The following is a 17,836-nucleotide window of genomic DNA, read 5'->3' on the forward strand; positions in this document are numbered from 1 at the left end:
AACTAACTCTTCGGGCATCTTGTCCCAGGCCTGGGTCAGTGCATCTACACATGCTCATGCCCGCTGATTCAGAAGTGACACCTCACCTGAGGAGGACTCTGGCCGCAGCTGGGAGGAGGCCGCCGGGGAGCACAGCCATGGCTGGAGGAGGCCGCCGGGGAGCACAGCCATGGCTGGAGGAGGCCGCCAGGGAGCACAGCCATGGCTGGAGGAGGCCGCCAGGGAGCACAGCCATGGCTGGAGGAGGCCGCTGGGGAGCACGGCCATGGCTGGAGGAGGCCGCTGGGGAGCACGGCCATGGCTGGAGGAGGCCAAGGCTGACTCCAGGTTCCCAGCACTTACAGAAATCCCTCAAATATGAATTCTGTATCTTTCACAGGTATGAATTTTAAAAGAAGGGGCATCAAACTGACCTTCCCCTCCTTTCCTTCCTCCACCACTTCCTTTCTTTTTTGATATTTGAGACAAGGAGGGTCCCAACATCTCCCTGAATCCCCATCCTGACGATGGGGTTACAGGCATGTGACACCACACTCATCTTAAATTATTTTTCTGTGATGAAGTGTGAAGTCCTAAGTTCAGTTTCCAGAACCCACATTAAAAAGCTGTGCGCACACCTGTAATGCCACCCCTGGAAGCTGGACAGAGATGGGTCTTGGGATCCTGCTGGCCAGCCTAGCCTGCTTGGCAGCCTCCAGCCAGTGAGAAACCCTGTCTCAGAGGCAGTAGATTGCATTCCTTAGGAGCCTGCCACCTGCTGTCTGGTGACTGAGGGAAGGGGATCATGGGTTCCAGGACTATAGGGTGAAAATGTCAATTAAAAGTCAACTGGAGCCAGGTGTGAGCCATGCCTTCGGTCCCAGCAGAGGCCGGAAGGACTTCCCCTGCGTTTGTGAGCCACCGGCAGCCCTTAGGGAAGCGACTCTCACTCCTATGGCATTAGTAACTGCAGTTGAGAAACATTCCGGTGGTCAGAGGAACCACCTGGGTTTGGACCCAGGCCTCCCAGCTGCCTCTTGCTGTGACTCCAGTAGTCCTTCCTCCCGGGCCTGAGGCTGGGAGAAGTGGGGTGGCTCCCGGCTGCCCTGCTGGTGAGCCTAACCCTTTGTGTCTGGGGACAGTCTTGCCTTGTCCTTGTGCCAGTCCTTCCTCTGAGGTGCCCGGCCAGCACTAGGGTCACTCCGGCTCAGGGCTCACAGAACACCACACCTTGTCAAGGAGAGGAGCGTGGGTCTTCCCAGTGTCCTGTGCATCTGGCTCGCTCTCATGTAGGAAGCCTCCCTCGGGCTAGCTGGAGGGCTAGTGGATGCTCCCAGTCACTCTTAGAAGGAAGGCTGTGTCCAAGGTGTCCCGCAGGCACCCTTCCAGCATCCGCAAGGCCCAGGCTGTGACCTATGGTAGAGTCAGTGTCTCGGATTCCCAGGCTGGCCTGTGAATCCCAGGTAGATAAAGGAAAGGCCCTGCCTTGGTCTAGACTGCTGGGGGAGAGGGAAACAGGAAGTGTTAGTGGGGGAAGGTGCACAAGGCCTCGCCAAGCAGGTTATGGTGGGTGGGGAGTTACCACCTGCTGGTAGCCCCAGGATTTGGGTGGAGATTCTGAAGGAGGTGGCCAGGAAAGAGGGCTGGGACGGTTGAGTGCGAGTGGCCCGGGACTGGGCTCTCTGGCCTCTGCTTTGGCGACCCATCACCAGCCCACAGACCTGTCTCTTTCCAGCTAGCAGCAGCCCCCAAGGAAGTCACTTCTGAGACCTTGGTGAGTAGAGAGGACTCTGTTCCTAATACTCCTTGGCATTCTTCTCCAGAGTGCTCACTGTTGAGTAGATATGGCTAGGGCTGAATCAGGATGTGGCCTTTCTCGTCTCGGCCACCTTGTCCTGTTGCCTGTTGCCATGGCACCAAGAGAGTCAGCTCTCCAGCTTTCCCAGCTGCCTCTCCCGCCCTGCCCACCCTTGATGGCCTTCAGGGAAGGAATTGGGGGCTCAGGCCAGAGAGTCCTGGCAAGGAGCAGCTTGTACTGTGTGGGCTGGGAAAGCAAGCTCTGGGTTTCTTCCCCTGGCTCATGGCCACCTTGCACTCTGTGTTATAGCACTCCTAAGGGAAGCAGTGTCCACAGGTTGTCCGTGTCAGCCAGTGTAACATCTGGTGGACGGAGTACACTTCCCTGGTGTTCTGCCTTACTGATGGGCTGGAGAAGGAGCTGTGACCTAAGGTGTGGTGTGTGAGGCGTGTGCTCTCCAATGTGCAAGTGTCGTCTCTGTAGCTTGGTTTTGGCGTTTCCTATCATGTCACACAGACCCCTCCTCCTGGCTCGGCCGCACCCCCTTCCCCCCAAGGAGAACGCAGGTTTTCACTGGCTTGAGGGCTGCCATGGGGGAATCTGGGGGCTGCCATCATATGAGGGAGGATCTGGAGGGGGCATGATTTGGCTTGGATCTCTAGGATGCTTTTCTGGGTCACTGAGAGTCCATCTGCTTCTCTGTCCTTTCACTCACTTCTTTCTCCCTTCCCTCAGGGACCGGGAAGTCCCGGAGGACTTCCTGCTTTCCAGGACTGTGCTAAGCAGCCCTTATCTGGGACTAGAAAGCTCCAAGACATGTGTGCTTGAAAGCAGACAAATAGGGACTGGTGTGTCCTGTGGCTCCCTACCCTGTCAGTGACCTCCTAAGCTGCTTCCTGGGAGCTTAGCCACGGCCTTCCTCTAAAGTGATTACATTTGTCTGTTGGTTTATTCAGTGTCTCTGTGTGTGCCTGTGCCCATGTGTGGAGGTCAAAGGAACGCTCGTAGGAAGGAGCCTCTATTGTGTGAATCCACAGGATTGATTTCAGGTCCTCAGGCTTGGAGGCAAGTGCTGTGTCCTAACCACTGAGCCATCTTGTAGGCAGAGCTTCGAGCTTCACTTCCTCACGCAGTATCAGCATATCCCTATGATGTCCGCATGCCCCTATGATGTCCGCATGCCTCTATGATGTCATCATGCCCCTATGATGTCAGCATGCACCTATGATGTCAGCATGCACCTATGATGTCAGCATGCACCTATGATGTCCGCATGCCTCTATGATGTCATCATGCCCCTATGATGTCCACATGTCTATATGATGTCATCATGCCCCTATGATGTCCGCATGCCCCTATGATGTCAGCATGCACCTATGATGTCAGCATGTCTATATGATGTCAGCATGCACCTATGACGTCAGCATGTCTATATGATGTCAGCATACCCTATGATGTCATCATGCCCCTATGATGTCCGCATGTCTATATGATGTCATCATGCCCCTATGATGTCCACATGTCTATATGATGTCAGCATGTCTATATGATGTCAGCATGCCCCTATGATGTCCACATGTCTATATGATGTCAGCATGTCTATATGATGTCAGCGTGCACCTATGATGTCAGCATATCCCTATGATGTCCGCATGCCCCTATGATGATGTCCGCATGCCCCTATGATGATGTCCGCATGCCCCTATGATGATGTCCGCATGCCCCTATGATGTCCGCATGTTTATATGATATCAGCATGCCCATAATGCCACATCTTGGGGGACAGAGACCAGATGATCAGGAGTTCAGTGTTGTTCTTGGTGAATTCAAAGCCAGGCTGAGCTACATGAGACTATGAAAGTTTTTCTTCCCCTTCCTGCCTGCCTTCCTGCCTGCCTTCCTGCCTTTTTGATTCTTTGAGATAGGCTCTCACCATGTAGCTCTGGCTGTCCTGGATCTCGCTCTGTAGATCAGGCTGGCCTCGAACTCACAGAGATCCATCTGCCCCAGCCTCCCAAGTGCTAGAATTAAAGGTGTACACCACCATGCCCAGCTGACATGAGACTTTCAAAAAATTAAAATAGGAATGGAGAGATGGCCCCATAAGATCACTTATTATCACTCTTGCAGAGGACTCCAGTTCTCACCCACATCAGATCACTTACAACCACGTTACTCCAGCTGCTGGGAATCTGATGCCTTCTTTTAGCCTCTGCGGGCACCTGCACACATGGCCACATACCCACACACGTACATAATTAAAAATAACAAAAATGCGTCTTTAAAGCTGTTAAATGTCTAATACCCAATCCAAGCTAGGTGGATATTAGTCCTGGCCTTCAGGTGGGCAGCCTGAACCACGAGAGGCTAGGCGGTGCCCAGGGGTGCAGCACTTGGTAAGATGGAGCTGGGTGAGCCTGTTACAGAGCCTGCCTCCCACCAGCGCTCGCCCCTCTGTCCTGCTGGCTTCGTGCCTCTCTAGAGGAAGTGGGACATGAGGGTGTTGAGCTGCCTGAGGGCTGAGTTAGCAGGCAGTGTGTGGGCAAAGCACGGGCCCTGACTCCATTCCTGCTGCTCTGACAAACCACCCTGACGAAGAGCCCCTTACGGGAGCAAGGCTTGTTGTAGCTCACAGTTCTAGAATCTAGTCGTCATTCTGGGGAAGTGAAGGCAGGAGCTTGAAGCAAGTGGTCCGCAGTCAAGACAGAGAGAATGGATACGCGCATGCCTACTGCTTGCTTGTTCTCATCACTCTTATACAATTCAAGACTCAAACCCAGGGAATGGTGCCGCCCACAGTGGGTGGGGCCTCCCTTCTATACGAACAGTCAAGACAGTCCTCCCAGGACACGCCCACTGGCCAGCCTTCACTCTCTTCTCAGGGGTCTACATAATGTCAAGGTGTCTTCCGGACTTGGGAGGAAGGTTGAAGTTGTGACAGTCAGACCCGCAGAGGGTAGAGGGAGGAACAGTTTGTATGTGGCGCACAGGCTGGAGAACCTCAGGGGGACACACGGACTGGACTCGAGGCAGAGCTGTAGCAGGCTTTCTTGGGCCACCAGCCCCCCAGTCATGACACCGAGACTTGTTATTAGTTTTGAGTGCTCAGCCTTATCTTACGTGCGTCCCACTAGCTCTTATAACTTAATTTTACCTGTCTCTCTTCATCTACGTTTTGCCTCGGGGCTTTTTACCTTTCTGTCATTCTGTGTGTCTCACTTTCCTGCTGCTTCTGTGGCTGGCTGGCAGCTCCCTGGCGGGCTGGCTCCGGGCATCTCCCTTTCCTTCTCTCTCATTCTCTCCTTCTTCTCTCTCATTCTCTCTTGAGCCTAGATTCCTCCTCTACTTATTTTCTCTGCCCGCCAGCCCTGCCTAGCTATTGGCTGTTAGCTTTTTATTAGACCAGTCAGGTGCCTTAGGCAGGCAGGTGAAACAGCAACACATCTTTACATAGTCTACACCAGTTTTTAATGCAAGATTTTAGGCTCAGTAGACTAATTCTGTATAGGTCCTGAGATTCAGGTGACTAACAGAAAAGGCTGTTAACTGACTAACCATGTCTGGATATTATTAATCACATAAAATAGTACACGTATTCTTTGCCTTTTCCTCACATCTCTCATTGGTTTAATTTCTTCCCTTGTAACCCGTGTAGCTATCCCTTTAAGAGACAGCCAGAACTTTTTACAACCTACAGCTGTTGCCAGTCACCAATGAAGCTGACCAAGTCTTTGCCAAGTGTGACCCTTATCAGAATACTTGTCCCTGAGAGTTTTTTTTTACTAACAAGTTGTTAATGAATGGAGATATATATATACATATACATATATATGCGCTTGGGGGAACAAAGAAAAAAGATGGGAAGAACTAGATAGAGATGAGAGAACAGCAGAAGGGACTGAGAGGAACTAAGTATGAGAACAGAAAAGAAGCTGTGTAGATGGAATTGACTGAGAAGAATAAAGTGAATGGACTGAAGAGCTCCGTGTGCTTAGATTCACTTGGTATCCCTCAGGTCAGTATCCTTAGCTGCTTGTAGTGGCTTCTGTTCTGGACCCTGGTAGAAAGTTCCTCAGGGCAGGCACCTGTGGAGAATTCAATACTTCAGGTCATTTTATTGTAAAGAGTAAAGCAAAGAGGAAATGATTTGTAGTAGAGTGTTTCTTAGCAGTACAAGGCCCTGGATTCAAATTATAGTTATATAATTAATAATAATTAAGTAAACAAAACCAGAACCGTCTTATGAAGCCAGTGGAGGCTGGGTCATTTGGGAAGTTGGACTCCTGTCTGGCTCCTGATTCCTGGAAAGGCCAGGGAGCAGCTTGGGGTGGGACTTTAGCATGAGCGACTCCATTTTGTTGTCTAGTCTGATGTGTTGGAGCTGGGTGGGAGAGCTTAGTCCAAAACACCGGCTTCCTGTGATCGCCAGAGCTGATCATCTGTGGCCGATTGTCCATGGTTGACTCTGGCAGAGGGTGGGTGGGCTCTGTGTAAGAATGTAGAAAGTTAACCCTGTGCATTTGTTTGTTTCCTGTCCCCTGGGCTTTTCTATCCCTTGCCACCATGGTCTGGATTTTTCCCTTCACCTCCCTCTTCTAAGCTGGGATCCTGTGTACCTGGCCCACCCTCACGTGGGTCTTCGTTAAAAACCACGTGTTCACTCATGGCTTTATTTTCTTCCCTGAACTCTTCTCTTTTATAGTGAGAACAGTTTACTCTCAGGATTACCCCGGGTGGCCCAGCTCTCTTTGACCTTGTACCTTCTCTGAGGCCTCCAGCAGGACCCAGCGCCTGCCCGCCTTCCTCCCTCGGTGTGTGCAGCAGGTGCTGACTTTATCTCCTACCCTGGGAACCCAAAGCTTCAAGGCACCTGAGGCTTGGCCACTACCCCCCCTTTGGTCCTGATGGGCCTCCCCGTAAAGCAGGACTTGAAGTTCTGCTGAGCTGATGCATTTGTACCCAGAGGGGCAGAAGCAGCAGCGTCCTCAGCTTGCAGGGCTTGTGTCTCCCCACGGGGAGCTAGAGCACTTTCTTGTTACCCCTGCAATCATGAGTCCTCAGGATCCAGACGAGTCTAGAGCAACGGTTCTCAAACTGTGGGTCATGGCCCCTTTGGGGGCGTCTATCAGATGTAGTAAAATTACAGTTATGAAGTGGTTATAGTTGAGGGTCACTGGACCGTGAGGAACTATATTAAAGGGTTACAGCAGTAGGAAGGTTGAGAAGCTCTGGTCTAGGGAGAAGGGTCCAGTGGGTGGGAAAACAGGCCCAGGGAGAGAGGAATGTAGTGCTGCTTCAGCTCGGGCAGCGAGCCATGTTCTTTCTTTCTTTGATATTTTCGTGTGTGTGTGTGTGTGTGTGAGTGTGAGTGTGTGTGTGTGTGTGTGTGTGTGTGTGTGTGTGTGTGTGTGTACCTGCCTGCCTGTGTGAGTGCAAGCACCCTCAGAGGCCAGAAGAGGGCATCAGATCAATGGCGCTGTAGTTGGAAGAGATTTTGAGCCACCCAGTATGAGTGCTGGGAACCAAACTGACCACTGTGCCATGTCTCCAGCCCTGACGATGTTCTCCCGATCGCTGCTTTATTCAGTGCTATTTCCTGAGCAGTCTCTGTCTGTTGGTTACTTCTCATCCTACGAGTGAGTGATTTGCCAGCGTGCATGTCTGTGCACCAAGTGTGTGTGACCCACAGAGGACAGAAAAGAGCGTCAGCTCCCCTGGAACTGGGGTGACAGTTGTGAGCAGCCATGTGGGTGCTGGGATCTGAACCCAGGTCCTCTGCAAGAGCAGCCAGTGCTCCTAACTGCTGAGCCGTCTCTCCAGCCCCAGGATTTACATTCTTTAGGGAAGAGGCAAGTGCTGAGTGAACAGGTGAGCCGCTGTGAGTGAGCAGATTCCAGAAGGTTGAGGGACTCTGGCTGCGGTCAGAGCAGGAAGAATTCAAGTCCTGAGGGTAGCTCAGTGAACTGGTGACCTTTGAGAGGAGGCCTGGAGGAGGTGAGGCGATAGGGCCCTGCGCGGGCCGGTCTGGACCAGCAAGGAGGCACACGCATGTGCCTCAGCAGTGGTGACTCCAGGAGCTGAGTGAAGGGGAAGGTCACAGGCTGCACACGGACAGTACCGTGCCCCTTACAAAGAGTTCAAAAGTATGTGATAGAAAAGAAGTTCCCTGGCCCTGCCCATGGGAACCTGGGGACTTACCTCCATCCTAGCTGTTTTCCTGGGCATCCTGTGCTTGGTGGTGTTGGTAATCTGGTAAATGTCTTCATTTAAGAATGTTGAGGAAGCATATTTCTGTGGCTGGAGAGTATTCCATTCTTCTGCATGCACCTGCTTATCCGACCATTGCCCTCTGAGCACTGGCTCTTTGCTGATTTCTCTGCATTGTGAATACAGAACCAGCACCTGTGTGCTTTCTTGCACAGGAAACCAAAGTGTCCATCACAGGGGTTACTATTTCCAGGCAGAGCTCAGATTTGGCAGCCACGGGCTCCTGGACAGACGTAGGTGGTTCCTTGTGGCTCCCCTCTGCCCAGAGAGGGTCAGCCAGTCAGCCCTGCTCACCTGCCCTGCCTCCTCACTGCATCCATCACCCCACCTGCCCTGCTCCCCTCTTGATGGGGTTCTCATCCCCTCCTCCTGACGGAGGCAGGATTTCCCCCGGAGAGGTCACAGTGATACAATAAAATAATGGGCTGTCAGCGTTGAGTCCTGCCGGCCTGGCTCAGCGGGCTGGTTAGAGGAGGTGATGGTGAAGGCACTTCTGGAGTGTGAAAGGTTTCCCTAGTCTTAGTGGCTTAGAAAGAAAAATGATGGTGCTGGTCAGTACCTGGTGACCATAGAGCCCCACGGCAGGACTCCTCACATTGTCAGACCCAGGCATGTGGCTGTCCGTGTCAGTTATACTTATATGTGCTGCGCATGCTCGCCAGAGCACGTTGGAGCATGGAGAGGTAGGGGGTCCTGGAGATTACTGAATGGTCACTTTGCTCAGAGCGGGCATCGGCAGCACGGGCCTGTGTGTCAGCCCCCCTTGGATAATTAACTCAGCCTGGATCTTTCTAGGGACGGGCAGGCGGCTGCTTCCCAGACCATGCCAGGTTCTGTGGGTTCTTCCTCCACAGCCTCGGAGGGGAGGTTTAAAATGCCGCCCTGATCCTTCAGAGCCCTGCTGGGCTCCCTGCTTTTCCCAGGTCGATGGCTCTCACACGCTTTTACCTTCCTAAACCTGCAGCCCTCCAGCCGCAGCCTCATGACCCCTCTCGACCCCGCTGGTTCCTGTCCTCTTCTCTTTGGATCTGCTCCTGTCACTCCGGAGCCCTGTGTGTCCTGTGTCTCCCACCACCTGCCCTAGACTGGAGTGCTCCCACATTCCCTACAGTGCTTGGCATCAAGTCTTCCAAGAGGCGTGGCCCTCAGTCACAGTTTAACATTTATCTCAGCTTCTTGACTAATGTCCTTAGCAAATGTTTGTTGACCGAGTGAATGACCGCAGATGGCAGCCTCTGGCGGGGACTGAGAGGAAGGCAGAGGGACAGGGAGGCCTCGGCAGACATAGCTCCCAGGCCCTGGTGACGAGGGCTCTGGGGAGGTCTCCTGCCTGGCAGCGGAGCCTCTTGGTCAGGAGCCCCCGAATGCCGAAGGCCTTTGCTTAGAAGCCCTGTTAGGAGAGTCCCCAGTCTTCCCAGAGCCTGGCAGGCCCCCTGTGTAGCTCCCCAGTGCCTTCCAGCAGCTCACTCGGCATTCTTTAGTCAAAGCACCTTCAAAGATGTTTTCCTCCCTCCCCACAGCATAAAACATACCCCAATGCTCCCTGAAAGAAACTTAAACACAAGAATATAATTAAGAAAATCAAGCAGGTGTGGTGGCACACACCTTTTAGCCCTAGCACTTAAGAGGCAGGGGCAAATGGATCTCTGTGAGTTCAAAGCCAGCCTGGTCAACATAATGAGTTCCAGACCAGCCAGGACTACATAGTGAGACCCTGTCTCAAAAACAAACAAAACAGAAGTGTTCTTTAGCACCGTGGGTGGATTGTGTCTAGTTCATGTGTGTGTGTGTGTGTGTGTGTGTGCATGCGCACGCGCACAGACACATACGTGTGGAGACCACAGGTCATTCTTGGTCATTGTTCCTTAGATGCTATTCACCTTGGTACCTGAGTTGGGGTCTCTTACTGACCTGCATCTTGCAAGCAGGCTAGGCTGTGCTGGCCAGCAAGCACCAGGGTTCCTCTGTGTAGCCTTGGCTGTCCTGGCTCTCGCTATGTAGACCAGACTGGCCTTGAACTCACAGAGATCCACCTGCCTCTGCCTCCCTCTGCTGGGATTAAAGGTGTGCACCACCACTGTCCAGCTGGCAGGCACTTTTAAAGCTATCTCTCTAGCTGGCTTTTTTGTTTCATTTATGTATTTATGTGTGTGCGCGTGCGCGCGCACATGCGTGCAGTTAACTCTGTTATTACTCCAGCATTCAAGTGGAGATCAAAGGCTGACCCATGAGAACCGAGTCTCTTCTCCCATGTAAGTTCCAGGAGTTGAATTCGGATCATCAGGCTTGGTGGCAAGCACCTTTGTACACCAAGCTAGCTCGATGTGCCCCCTCCTTGGGGAAGACAGGGTCTCACTGTGCAGCCCAGGCTGGCCTTGAACTTGCAGCAGCCCTGCCTCAGCCTCAGCTGGAAATACAGGTACACACTACACCAGGCTTGTTTATTTCTGGGCCCATGTTCTCACGTAACTCACATCTCGTTTGCGAAATAACATTTTGGAACCTTCTCCATCTTGCTACAGTTGGGAGTGGGTACTGCATTACCCCAACCACCCAAAGTCAGGGGCTGCTGAGAGCCGTGGGTACTGCGTTACCCCAGCCACCTAGAGTCAGGGCTGCTGAGAGCCATGGGTACTGCATTACCCCAGCCACCTAGAGTCAGGGCTGCTGAGAGCCGTGGGTACTGCATTACCCCAGCCACCCAGAGTCAGGGGCTGCTGAGAGCCGTGGGTACTGCGTTACCCCAGCCACCTAGAGTCAGGGCTGCTGAGAGCTGTGGGTACTGCATTACCCCAGCCACCCAGAGTCAGGGCTGCTCAGAGCCGTGGGTACTGTGTTACCCAGCCACCCGGAGTCAGGGGCTGCTGAGAGCCGTGGGTACTGTGTTACCCAGCCACCTGGAGTCAGGGCTGCTGAGAGCTGTGGGTACTGTGTTACCCCAGCCACCCGGAGTCAGGGCTGCTGAGAGCTGTGGGTACTGCGTTACCCCAGCCACCCAGAGTCAGGGCTGCTGAGAGCCGTGGGTACTGTGTTACCCCAGCCACCCAGAGTCAGGGCTGCTGAGAGCCGTGGGTACTGCGTTACCCCAGCCACCTGGGGTCAGAGCTGCTGAGAGCTGTGGGCACTCATTACCCCAGCCACCCGGAGTCAGGGCTGCTGAGAGCCATGGGTACTGCGTTACCCAGCCACCCGGAGTCAGGGCTGCTGGCAGCTGGCAGCCCACCCGAGGCCCTCACTTCCTGTTTCCCGGCTCGGGCATGAGCTCCCTTCGCTCTGTTCTGTCTCTGGCTGCCAGAGCCTGTGTTTTAATCAGCATTCCTTCTGCCCGGGGAGGAACTGGAAGTACCAGAGGCGGTCGCTGCCCACTGTCCTGTCTGCTTCCTGATCTCTCAGGGACCCACTAGGGTGAATCCACTCCGGCCTTTGGGTGCCCTGAGGAGGTGGGGTGAGTTGAATTGGCGAATGCGAGGCAGTGAGTTCTGCGGAGTTGCTGGCCCAGAAAACTGGGTCACTGGGTCAGCACACAGATTACTGATTGATTGGAAAGCTTGGGGCAGAGTCTTCCAGGGCCTTTCTCTTAGGGCCATCAGAGGCATGGGAACAACCTCTGCCTCAGTGACACTACTGACCCTCACCCGCTGCAGTGGGAAGGAGGAAGTAGAAACTGGACCAATGGCAGAGGGGTAGGACGTGGAGGAAGGCTCAGGCCATCCGTCCCTCAGCGAAGAACCACAGCGTGGTCCTCTTCCCCAGGACACTTTCCTCTGTTTTCACTTTGCATCTCTTCGAGGTACTCTGGGGCAGAGCAGGGAGCACCCTGCAGGTCTCCTGTGGAGGACGGGAGGGAGGGAGGGGAGACCTGTGGAGGTCCTGGGGTCCCGGTGCTTGCACACTTAAATCTGCTGACCTCGCATCAACAGTGATGCACACAGCAGCCGCCAGCCGTGGTCCCAGTAGGTGGCTCGGTACTGCACACCCACCTGTTACTGCCTGCTTCATGGGGGGGAACTTGACCCCCCGACCCCCCTGTACTGCACACTCACCTGTTACTGCCTGCTTCATGTGGGGGGAACCTGACCCCCCGACTCCCCTGTACTGCACACCCACCTGTTACTGCCTGCTTCATGGGGGGGGAACCTGACCCCCCAACCCCCCTGTACTGCACACCCACCTGTTACTGCCTGCTTCATGGGGGGGGAACTTGACCCCCCGACTCCCCTGTACTGCACACCCACCTGTTACTGCCTGCTTCATGGGGGGGGACCCTGACCCCCCGACCCCCCTGTACTGCACACCCACCTGTTACTGCCTGCTTCATGGGGGGGGGGACCTGACCCCCGATCCCCCTGTACTGCACACCCACCTGTTACTGCCTGCTTCGTGGGGGCGGATGGGGGGGACCTGACCCAGAAGCTGGAGTTCACTTCTAAAAGGCATCATGTATGAATGGCAGGGACATACAGAAACTGACCCCTTGGTGACTGCTGCAGGCCAAGGCTGTCGGTGTGCTTATCTGTTCACCTAGTGCCTGTTGAACACCCACTGAAAGGCACTGTGCCTGGCCCCGGGAACCCACCTCAGTAGAACAGAGGACACTCCTGGGGCGTGTTGATGTGGTAAGGCCAGCGCAGTCAGTACACCTTGCAGATTGGAGTCAGGATTGAAGTAAGTGGGCTGGGGTGCGCACACATGTGCACATTCATGTATATGAGTGTATGTATATATTCATGTGTGTATGCGCGCATTAGAGTAGTCCAGGGATTGTCTTGCAGAAAACCCCTTTGCTAGGAACCCCTGTTCCTGCCCCTCCTCATGGCTGCATGTAAGGCTCGACTTGCTGAAGGGTCCGAGGCTGCGGCCCCTTTAGTAGGCAAGGCTCCTGATTAAGGGGTGTGGCCCTAACTCGGTGCTGGGGGCAGAGGGGAGACTGCCACTGTGAGCACCCTGCCTGGGCAGGACTGAAGAGGGAACAGGAGAGCAGGTTCCTGGCAAGTCAGGTGGCAGCAATCTGGGAAAAGCCAACTGAAGGTCTAAGCCATCAGGTGGCTCCCGGCTGCAGGACCGAACAGTGACAGGGTGTCAGGCAGTGTGGCTGGCTGGCCCCAGCTACAGGTGGATCAGGCAGGGCTGGCTGGAGTGAATGGCTCCTGGCAGAATACGAGAGTGGACTGCAGCTTGGCAGTTAGAGCTTTATGTGAAGAAGCCCAAGGAATGTGTGTGGGTTTCAGAACAACTGGACAACTGCTCCCCCACCTCAGCCACACCAAAGAGACAGCTCTGGCCAGGGAGAAACATTAGCATGGACTGACGTTCTGTTTCTGATCCCAAGTCTGAAGAGGCAGTCATGTGCACCCCAGAAACAGAGCAGCTCTCCCGGCTGTTAGGAAGAAATCCTCCTAGCAGCAGGGATATAGGATGAGCTGTGGCTTAGGGCTGGGTTCAGGCGATATGGCTGTGCCCACAGCTGTCTGAGGTCTGGCCAGTGCTGGCCTCATCAGCTCTCAAGCTCTGTCATCTTCCATCTTGTCCCCTAGCAGGTCCTTTGGGAGACACTATCAGGGTTCTAGGACTGGGGTGGGGGTAGGGGGCTTCATGCCACTTCTTCCTTTGTCCATGGGAGACCTGGGGATTGCTGCAGGGCTCGTGAGGATTGAGTGGCAGCCTGTGTGTCACCCCTCATAGTGCCTGGGTGCAGAAGGACCTCAGCATTCAGTCCTGAGCAGGAACCCTGTGCTCCAGCTCCCAGGAGCAGAGGGCAGAAGGAGACCAACAAACTACACATCCAAACTACAGGACGCCAAGCCAGGTCTCTTTTCCCAGTCTCGGCCCACCCACCCACAGTCCCCAGCCACCCCAGGAGCCCCGTCATCTGCATTCTGCACAGGAGCATAGACCTGATGGGGCCTTTCCCTTGCCCCACCCTGGCCTTCCTATCTCCACACTTAGATCTGCAGCATGAGGGTCTTTGGTGCTTGCTATCTGATAGGAGGTCATTTCTACAGCAGGCAGGCACCTTCTGACTTCCCACCCTGCCCCACGGCCTGTTTCCTCCTGTGCTGGGCACGGAGGAGGGCCATGCAATGGGCACGGAGCAGGGCCATGCGGTGGGCATGGAGCAGGGCTGTGCGGCAGGCCCTCACAGGAGGTCGCTGCTCCTGTCATTGCTGGGATCGTGTCCAATACCAACCACAGCAAGCAGGGATGTTCTTCCAGACACACTGCTGATCTTGAGAAGGCTCAACCACCGGAAAAAAGAGGGGACTCGGAAGACAAGTGGGAATGACACCTGGCTGCCCTGTAAAGGACCACATGCAGGGAGGAGGCAGCATTGCTGAGCATCCCAGCTCTTGTGATTTCCTAAGTTTAAGACTTGGGGTGAGGGGTCAGGCATTGGGGTGAGGGGTCGGGCATTGGGGTGAGGGGTCGGGCATTGGGGTGAGTGGTCGGGCATTAGGGTGAGGGGTCGGGCCTTGGGGTGAGGGGTCGGGCATTGGGGTGAGGGGCCGGGCATTGGTCCTTAAGATCTGTTTATGGCAAACCAAGCTTCTCTCCTCTGCAGAGCAGCATGAGTGAATGGAGTGCCAGGGATAATCCAGTAGGGCAGTGGAGGTGGAGCCAAGGGCATAGTTAACTCTGGGAATGGGCACCAGGCTGTGCCATGGGTGCCCAGTTGTTCCAGTTTTCAGGAAAATTACTTTTAGGTTTTTATTTTATGTATGTGGGTATTTTGCCTGCATGCATGTCTGTGCATCACGTGTACAGTGCCCATGGAGGCCAGAAGAGGATGCTGGGTCCCCTGGAACTGGGGTTGTACAGTTGTGAGCTGCCACGTGGATGCTGGAATATCCAGTCTCCAGTACGGCCAACTTACTTTAAAAGCTTTAAGACAGTGAAAGCGTTTGAAGTAAGTGTCCTGTTAGAGAAAAACTCTGTACATGTGCCGTGTTCCGTGTGCCCCTCAGCCAGCTTCCCTCACGGAACATCTTAGATGGACAAACATCTCTGCAGCTGGAATGGCGCAGTACAGACTGTCTTCTTTCTGTCCAGGACCCCTCATTGCTTTTAGTTACATCTCCAGGTCTCCTTCCTTGTCTTTGTCAGTCAGCAAGCGTATTTATTATCACGTGTGTGTGTGTGTGTTACGCGCATATCACAGCTCACCAGTGAAGTCAGAAGAGGCATGCACAAGTCATTTCTCCCCTTCCCCAGGGATTCAGCTGGCATCTTCAGGCTTGGCAGCAAGTGGTTGCTGAACCATCTCCCCAGCCCCTCCATCTCCCTAGCCCCTCCATCTCCCCAGCCCCTCCATCTCCCCAGCCCCCAAGCTGGGGCTTTACATGTCTCCCCCGCCCTGCGGTCCTGGTTTGGAAGTTACGCACACTGTCGGTTGTATCCCAGTGGTCATTTGAATTTTATAATGAACATCTCTAGCTGACTTCTGGAAAACAGAGACTTGAGAATCGAAGGCTGTGCATTCCTTCTTCACATTACTGTTAGTTTTGCCTTTTAATTTTATCCTGATTCTGTTTGTAGAAAAGATAACTATGTTATTAGCTTTCTGTCTGTATTCTGACCAAAATATTCAAGAGACCACGTTAAAGGGGGGAGTTCCTTATTTGCCTCACAATTTCAAAGGATTCATTCCTTTGTGGTGGGGAGGCACAGTTCACATCATGGTGGCCAGGCAGTGGGGGTGGGAGGCCAGATGAGCAGCTGTTTGGGCCGGCTTTCCTCTCCCCTGACCCCATCCTGGACAGCTCCGTCCTGCGGATCGTGGACTGTATTACCGGTTCTTCTGTGTCAGCCCACAGCCATTCTGTCTGGGGCTGTCAGAGCCCTCTTAACCTGTCCCCACCCCAGACCATGGAAGGCTGGCCTTGCACCAACACTCCATCACTCTGCTTATGGCGGTGCAGCCATACACACAGCCCACAGCAGGGCTTCTGGGTCAAAGTACGTGCACTTGTCCTTACACAGTGTGAGGGCTAACCTGGGCATGGACATGGCCAGTATCCATGGACCTGGCCAATAAATTGTCAATAAAACTTGCTTCAAATTTGGCTCAAAAAATTATGGGAATGGTCTTATTCTCATCCAGTGGGATTAGTAATAGATGGTCCAGTTGCCCTCCACAAGGCCATGCCATTTCTCCCAATCACATGCTCAACAGCAGTGTCCGAGGAGTGCCTTCTTGTTTGGGGGCTTATTTTTGTTGCTTCTCAGTACCTAGGGTTAAACCCAGCACTTCACACATGCTTGTGATGTAGCATGAATCTTAAAAGGTCTTATTAATTAAATCAAACCTGAGGCCAGTTATTGGGGTGAACACTGGAAGATCAGAGAAGCAGAACAAGCCACAGCTAACCTCACCTGGCCAAGTTCTCAGCTGATCTTGTTTCCTCAGACTGGAAGCCTCTGTGTCCTCATATCCGAATGGCTCTCAGCTGAACTGTGCTGCTCAAAAGCCTGAATGCTTAACCAGCTAAATGCTTAACCAGCCAAATGCTTCTAGTTCCTGGTCCTCACGCCTTATATATCTTTCTGCTTTCTACCACCACTCCCTGGGATTAAAGGCTCACTTTCTGGGATGCTTGGCTATATCCTTGAACAGATGGATTTCTGCCTCTGGAATGGTAGGATTAAAGGCCTGTACTACCACTGCCTATCCTAAGTATCTAGTGGCTTTTCTGTTCTCTGATCCCAGATAAATTTATTAGGGTACACAATATTTTGGGGAACACAATGCCACCACGTTGCCCAGTCTCTACCGTGAATCCACATCCCCTTATATTAGTGTGTTTTATTTGAAAAACATGTCTCAGGACTGGGGACTGCCTTAGAACTCTCCATGTAGACAAGGCTAGCCTCCTGTGTTGTGATTAGAGGTGTGGCCACCATACCTGGCTTGGGTTACTAGTCTTTACTTAGGAATTTATAAGCTATTTTAAGGAATTTAGCACTTGGATAAAAGTTGAAAGTATTTTTCTCTGTTTATTATCTGATTGATTGATTGATTGATTGATTGATTGGGTTTGGTTTTTAAAGCAGTGTCTCATGTTGCCCAGGCTGGCCTCAAACTTGCTAGATAGTAAGGCTAACCTTGGAACTTTTGACCCTCTGTCCTCCAAGGCAGACCGCAAGCCGGTCTGTGCAGTGCTGGGGACCAACCCGGGACCTCCTGGGTGCTTGAGAGGCATCTGAGCTACAAACAAAGCCCAGGTCTGCTTTACTTTGTTTGTCCTTAAATGGCCTTTAATTATGTAGAACTTTTATGCTTTTATATAATTAAATGTATTATTCTTTTACCTGTAATCTTGTCATTCATAAAGCTTTTATGGGTTTCTGTCAGGCCTATATCTTACTTACTGTGAGGTGAGCTTTATGTCAATACATCGTTTGTGCACTTAATGAGGGGTTTTGTTGTTTTGGTAGGGTTTCTTGTAGCCCAGGCTAGCCTCCAACTCTGTGTATAGCTGGGGATAACCATGAGCTTCTGACCCTCCTGCCTCCACCTCCCGAGTCCTAGGATTACAGATGCGCACCACCACACCTGGTTAATGGGTGCTGAGGATCAACCCAGAGGCTGTGTGCCCTGGGCAAGCACTCTCCCCACGGAGCTGCATCCGCCACCCACCGCTGCCCTACTTTACATATCCTTGCTATGACTTGAATCTCTGGAGCATCTGGCCTTTGTCTTGGTGTAGATGTGGGGCCAGTTTCCATGTTGGTGCCTTCTCAGTTGTTTTCACAGCTGACCAAAAACGTCATCTTTTCCTCTTGATTTGGGGTGTG

General features: G+C 53.1%; 1 protein-coding gene across 2 annotated transcripts in view; it reads left to right on the top strand.

Moving 5' to 3' along the window:
* The window catches only part of Ppard (peroxisome proliferator activated receptor delta), a 76,866-nt gene that overhangs the window by 42,023 nt on the left and 17,007 nt on the right, over positions 1-17,836 (top strand). Inside the window, exon 1 of one of the 2 annotated variants that reach the window (XM_059281905.1) lies at positions 11,616-11,834. The exons of the other annotated variant lie outside the window; for it this stretch is intronic. The gene's annotated coding sequence lies outside the window, so the exon portion shown is untranslated. Of the gene's footprint in view, positions 1-11,615; positions 11,835-17,836 lie in introns of those variants that run through there. 2 annotated transcript variants of the gene reach the window in all.

The sequence above is a fragment of the Peromyscus eremicus genome, chromosome 16_21, assembly GCF_949786415.1.
Source record: "Peromyscus eremicus chromosome 16_21, PerEre_H2_v1, whole genome shotgun sequence".
In the NCBI taxonomy this organism is placed as follows: Eukaryota; Metazoa; Chordata; class Mammalia; order Rodentia; family Cricetidae; genus Peromyscus; species Peromyscus eremicus.